At 36.0% G+C, this 6822-nt stretch overlaps 1 pseudogene; it reads right to left on the bottom strand.

The window, feature by feature from the left end:
- Positions 1-1217: 1217 nt before the first annotated feature.
- Positions 1218-5955, bottom strand: LOC141594635 (petal death protein-like; annotated as a pseudogene).
- Positions 5956-6822: the final 867 nt, after the last annotated feature.

Below are 6822 nucleotides of genomic sequence, written 5' to 3'. Positions count from 1 at the left end.
TGTACACAGTCTGACGAGTTACCGTGAGTGACCACTCCCGATCCAAAATTTGGACCGGGGTGTCACGATTTAAATATGGAGATATTCAACTTAAGAGGGAGATTGCAAGAAATTAGCATAGATTTATGAGAGGGTGTGGGATGGAGTAAGGGAGGGCTAACAAGGGGATAGGGAACAAAATAAAAATAATCCCCAAAAATGCTACAAATGTTGAAGTATTTGTCTTAGAAAACAAAATCGATTGCATTTCATTCTTCCAATTCTATTCATTTTGAATATGAAGAGTTGGCTTGGCCTATGTTCCGGTCATATTCTTCCAAAACTCTTAAATAAACACTTTATAAGAATGTGCATTAAGAGAATTATTAGTTTTAAGGATTGTGAACCAAAATCTTTAAAGTTCACACAATTTTACGCAAATATTTTGCTTTAATTAGTTTATTTTTTTTTCCAAAACCCTCAATGTAAATAAGATATTGTTTGCTTTTGAAAACTAGAGTTAATATATCACAATTGACTTTAATTAATTATATCATGTAATATGTAAATTGAGTTTTGTGCCTTAATTATGAGTGAAAGATAGGAGGCATGAAAGGCTCTTTATGAAACATCTTTTTGGAATGTTGAACTTAAACCACCATTGACAAGTGTAAGTATAGGTGTTTATGGTTAGATGACGATGCTAAGAACAGAGAGATCATATCAGTTGTAAGATCGAGAGACATGCATAAAATTAGACGAGTATGAAGAAAAAAAAATAATTACTGTATGTTGATGCCAGGGTAACAAGGTTGGGAGATTGAGTGCTAACTTGACTAATAAAGACAATAAATAAATATATTTACGGGTTAATGTTTCAAGAATATGAAACTGATAAAATGAAATTCAAGTAGTGTTACATGTTAGTTAAGAACCAATATATGGGGCATAGGTCTTCTTGAGAATGTGATATCTTTATAAATCTACCTTACTTCGTATATCTCCTATTAACAATTATAAATTTCTAATAAATCTTAATAATATTACAGGTTTTAAAATCCAAATAGGTTTAAGTCTAGTTGGGATAAGCAGACCATTTATTCAAGCAAATTTAAACAACATTGTAACTATAAACTAATATGAGATTCAGTTGTAACACAACAATAATAAAATGAAATTGAAGGAGATGTGGTTATGATTTAATCAATAAAACATAACAATACCCATGATCATACATGTCATACTCAAATGGTTACGAAACATTTATTCAGGGATAACAATAATTGCTTACACATAATATAAATCATAAATGACTAATATAAACTTACATCAATATTAATGATTTTGCCAAAATAGGACAAACTAATCAAATATGATAATCAGGTAGTTTTAGGGGTAAAGCTCTTAAACTTGGATTCCATCTCATACCAAGACTCAAACCGATAAGCTCGTTGAATTCGAAAAAGGTAGCCATTTGGTCCAAGTCATCCCTAGTGGTTCCCTTTTCTTTCAAGATCTTCATGATGTTAACTAAGGCGCGGTGTGGCGTACGTACTGCTGCTTAGTGAATGAGCAATCAAGTGAAAACCTAATTCTTTAAACTCCTCTGGAGTATGCAAAGGAGTCTTTCCTCCCTCAATCATGTTTGCAATCCTCAAACCGTTTGTTTTTGAAGATACTTCTTTCAACTCATCAATGTTTGCTTGGTGCTTGACAAAGGTAGCATCGACTCCACTGTAAATATGATTCAATTACATTATCAATTTTGGTAATTCATTTGTGTAAATTGATGGTTGTTAATTATTGATAATAAATGTTTAAGATACCTAAAAAAAATAGACAAATAAAATTATATGATTACTGTAAGTTAAAATTTTAAATACCTCTTTGTAAAGGTTAGCACGCCTAATTCCTTCTTCGAGGCCGTGGGGAGCACGTGCATCGATTCTTGCCACAAGGAAAAATCGAGTCACCAATGGCTTCCCTTGCGTTTGCTATCTTGAGTCGTGTTCCTCAACAGTCGACTTTGCCACGCATATGTCCTGAAATACACAAAAGTCGAATTAATTTAAAATCAACATTATAGAACTAAAAAATAAAAAAAAATAAAGCATAGAAAAAGTGCTTAAATAATGAAATGATAACTTACCACATTTCTTAGGCCATACTTGATCCTGTTCAAAAATAATAATTAATTAGAAGTTAACTTGATATAACGACCATTACACAAGTTTGTTGTTTCTTAACTATTAAATCTAGATTCACCAATTATATTTTCGTTACAGATTCATAGATTTTACTACTTAGAAATTGTGAAATATCTAAGCAATTAAATACTCTATAATTGAATAGTTTTTACTTACAATAAACAACCTCCCTTTAAATAAATTTTGTCATATGTGCATAAAATTTATGTACCTCAAGGAAGACTCCTTTAGCACCCGCTGCGATTAATTCCCGTATAAATCTTTGGACGTTAAGTGGACCACCTCCGCCGGTGTCTATCATAAAACAAAGATAAATTTAAGAATACAACACATGTAAAAGAACACAAATTAATGTAGTTGGCAAACTGCCCTTCCTTTCTTAGCAGAGTAAGTCTTGCTTAAAACGGGTCGGATTTTAAGACGGGTCGTTGTGTGAGAGGAAATGGGTAGAGGGGACAAAGGTGGGACCCCCCATGTGCTTCTCCACTAACCCTAAATGGGTATTTTGTGAGAGAATATGGTATCCGTCTTATTAATAAGACGGATACCTTGGTCTGAAATAAGAATTGGGGTTCTTAGCATAGCTTGGTCAAAGTGTACATAAGAAAAACTCACCTCCATCGACAATGACACACACATTTGGAGCAGCCTTTGTAATTCTACGGGTAGCTTCTACAACTTCCGTTGTCCTGTATTAAACAATTTTCGTAAATTTTTCCATAGATATGAAATATACCCGTTATATATTTGTACATCCTACAATGATCTTATTCAATTATTTATATTATTAATTAATTAATACATTTTAGTCGACATGTTAATTATTTAAGACGATGTAAACTAACTAATACCGTAATTAGGGTAATCTATTTCTATAATTTTAGGAAATTAAACCGATGTTTTAATGGGTTTCGTCAATGCTAAACATAAATGTATAAATAGAGGCTAGATAAGTAATTATACGTGAGCAAGCCAAAGTCAGGGAGTCCAAGCATGGCAGCAGAGACACTGTAACCCGAGACAAAGGCGGCATGGAAGCCGGTTTTCTCTACAACAGCAGCCGAGAGAGCGTCTTGGACACCGGGCATAAGGACTGAGCCATGCTCCTCAATCAACCTATGCATTTATTATCTCCTACCTAAGCTACAAAGAGCCGTTGTGAGCCAGCAACATAGACGTTGCACACAATCAGCACACTCCATCTTTGGAGCCAACACATTTATCCTATTTCCTTATGTGTTTATGTAATTATTTGTTTCTGTAATTAGGTTATTCTTTATTGTGTATAAATAGCTATTCCTTTATGTAATTACACACAATTTGTGAATTGAATAACAGACATTAATCTTCCAAATGTTTCTGATTATAAGCTTCTAATATGGTATCAAAGCAGCTAGGTCTTTTCATCTAATTTTTTTTTTTCTTTCCTATACATCGTTCTCTCTATTTCTTTTGCCTCCTACTCTCCGTCTCGTTTATCATGACGAACGCGGATTCTGGCATCGTGATTAATCGTGAGTTTCCATATCAACACTTAAATATACACGACCACACTAATGACCCTTCTTCCTTCGCTCTAGACACCTTGTCACCAGTTATCATTTCACATACACCGGTACCTAATGCCTCTTCCGCACCTCCACCGGACCCTCCATCGACTTCCCCAACTGACCAGCCTACCGTAGAGTCACGCCATGAGCAGACCCCAAACACGCCCACTGACCAGGACACAGTTCTCCCTCCTGATCAGGGGCCCTTACCATCGACCAATCCTACGATTATGGGACGAGGGCATCGCACCAAAATACCCAATTCAAATTTCAAAGACTTTGTCCTCTCCAAACCTCGCCCCTCGATAAATTCACTCCTCACCACATCTCCGTCTTCAGGTATCACCTATCCTATTTCTCATTATCTTACTTGTGACAAATTTTCTCCTAACCATAAAGCATTCTTATCGGCCGTGACCAAACACCACGAGCCTATTTTTTATAAAGATGCAGTACAGATACCTGAATGGCAAGAGGCTATGAGAAAAGAAATTGCCGCTCTCGAGAAAAACAAGACATGGACTCTAGAAACGCTTCCATCCGACAAGAAAGCCATTGGCTCGAAATGGGTCTATAAAATCAAATATAATGCCGATGGATCCGTCGAACGTTACAAAGCCCGCTTGGTGGTGATGGGCAATCGTCAAATCGAAGGGGTCGACTATAATGAAACATTTGCCCCAACAATTAAATTGGTTACAGTTCGGACCCTTCTCGCAATCGCCGCAGCAAAACGTTGGGTCATCCATCAAATGGACGTCCACAACGCCTTTCTTCATGGTGATCTCCATGAAGAAGTATATATGAGACCTCCCCCGGGTTTTCATCCTTCTAATAACGGGAAAGTTTGTCGTCTAAGAAAGTCTTTATACGGTCTTCGCCAAGCACCTCGTTGTTGGTATGCCAAACTCGCTTCCGCCCTTCGCAATTATGGCTTCCAACAATGCCCTCTCGATCACTCTCTATTTTCCATATCAAAAGGAGGAACCGAAGTGCATGTGCTAGTTTACGTTGATGACTTGGTTATTTGCGGGAACAACATACAATTTATTACTCAATTCAAGGAATACCTAAGCAAATGCTTTTACATGAAGAACCTTGGGGTACTTAAATACTTCCTTGGACTCGAAATTGCAAGAAATGACTCTGGTATTTTCATCTCTCAACGAAAATACGCACTTGACATCTTAACGGAAACAGGTCTCCTCGGTTCCAAACCAGCCTCGACTCCTATGGAACAAAATCATAAACTCGCTACATCAAAAGCCGAAGTTCTGAAGGACCCGCAGCCATTCCGTCGAATTGTGGGTCGGCTCGTTTATCTAACTATTACCCGACCTGAACTCACTTATTCCGTCCACACTCTAGCTCAGTTTATGCATGCTCCCACTACCGACCATTGGAACGCAGCACTTACAGTTGTTCGCTACTTAAAGAATTCTCCAGGACAAGGTATACTTCTTCGTTCCGATAGCAATTTAAGTCTCAATGCTTATTGTGATGCGGACTATGCAGCGTGTCCCACTAGCCGTCGCTCTCTTTCGGCATATATCGTTTTTTTGGGTTCTTCACCAATTTCTTGGAAAACCAAGAAACAAGCTACCGTGTCACTCTCCTCATCGGAATCGGAATATCGAGCTATGGCATTTACAGTGTGTGAATTAAAATGGTTAAAAGGCCTCCTTGAGACACTCGGTATTCATCAACAACACGCTATTCCTCTTCGATGTGATAACCAGTCGGCACTCCACATTGCTCGAAATCCAGTTTTTCACGAACGAACAAAGCATATCGAAGTTGATTGTCACTTCATTCGTGATGAAATACAAAAAGGAGTTATCGCTCCTAGCTATATTCATACTAAGGCTCAACTGGCAGACATTCTAACGAAAGCTCTAGGCCGTGCTTCATTCGATGACCTACTCTCCAAGTTGGGTGTGTCTACTATCCACTCTCCAACTTGCGGGGGGGTATTATCTCCTACCTAAGCTACAAAGAGCCGTTGTGAGCCAGCAACATAGACGTTGCACACAATCAGCACAGCATTGTTGTCTTACGACCGACAATGTTTGTGTACGACCCGTTCGTTGCACCATTGGTTGTACCATTTGGTGCCATTATGCCAAAAAAAAAGAGGAGGAAGAATGAAGGAAGTGAAGGAGTAGATTAGGAAGGAGTAGGTATTACACTTAAGTTTTGTGTTTTAGATGATATAATTGCTTACGGTCCAACTACTATTTATACTACTCAAGTAAGCTTAGCAGCCTAGTACTTGGAACTTTGGAGTTGATTGTCATGGGTATTTTCGTAATTTCACAATGTCATTTTTTAAAGTTGTAGGTTAATACAAATTTTTTAGCAAGGTGATTTTACAAGGGGTTTGTAAAACGGAACTTTTAAAGTATTGCAACTAAATTTCATTCAAGTGACCAAGTGGGTTTACTAATTGTATTTTGTAGGTTTAAATGTTCAATCCCCCCTACTACTAAGAGAATAAAAACTCTTAGTAGTTTTCCCGCCTAAGAAAATAACTCTCAAAACTATATTTGGAAACAATATTACATTTATATTTACCTCTTTTACAAAAAAACAATTATTATCCCTAATTTATTAGTATACAATCATTTCCATAAATGTTATCCTTCATCAGTTATACTCTAAAGTTACGCAAATCTTCTTTTTATAGTATTATCCTTCATCAGTTAGACTCAAAATATGGTTTTCTATGACGTAACAAATTTTTATGTAAATAAAAAATAAAAATAAAAAAAATTAGTTAATTATTTATAAATTGTCTTTTTAAATGCGTAGTATACTGTTTTTACCTTTTTTCGTTATAAGGTAATTACGCATTTTAATTAGATCTTACATCACTTAATTTTATTTCATGTCATATCATATAACGATATAACATTATAGTGTTATTTTAACATTAAAGTAAAAACAGTTTCAGACAAAAATAACTTATAAAGTGTCTTTTGATGGTAGTAAACTTTCGTTTTCTATCTCTTACTGAGATTATATTTAGTACTCCGTACATTATAACATTAAACTCCAAGTATAGTTAATTTATACAATTAATTTAA

This window comes from Silene latifolia, chromosome 8 (genome assembly GCF_048544455.1).
Source record: "Silene latifolia isolate original U9 population chromosome 8, ASM4854445v1, whole genome shotgun sequence".
NCBI lineage: Eukaryota > Viridiplantae > Streptophyta > Magnoliopsida > Caryophyllales > Caryophyllaceae > Silene > Silene latifolia.
The sequence above is the reverse complement of the archived record's forward strand: the minus strand, read 5'-3'. Positions and strand labels throughout refer to the sequence as shown.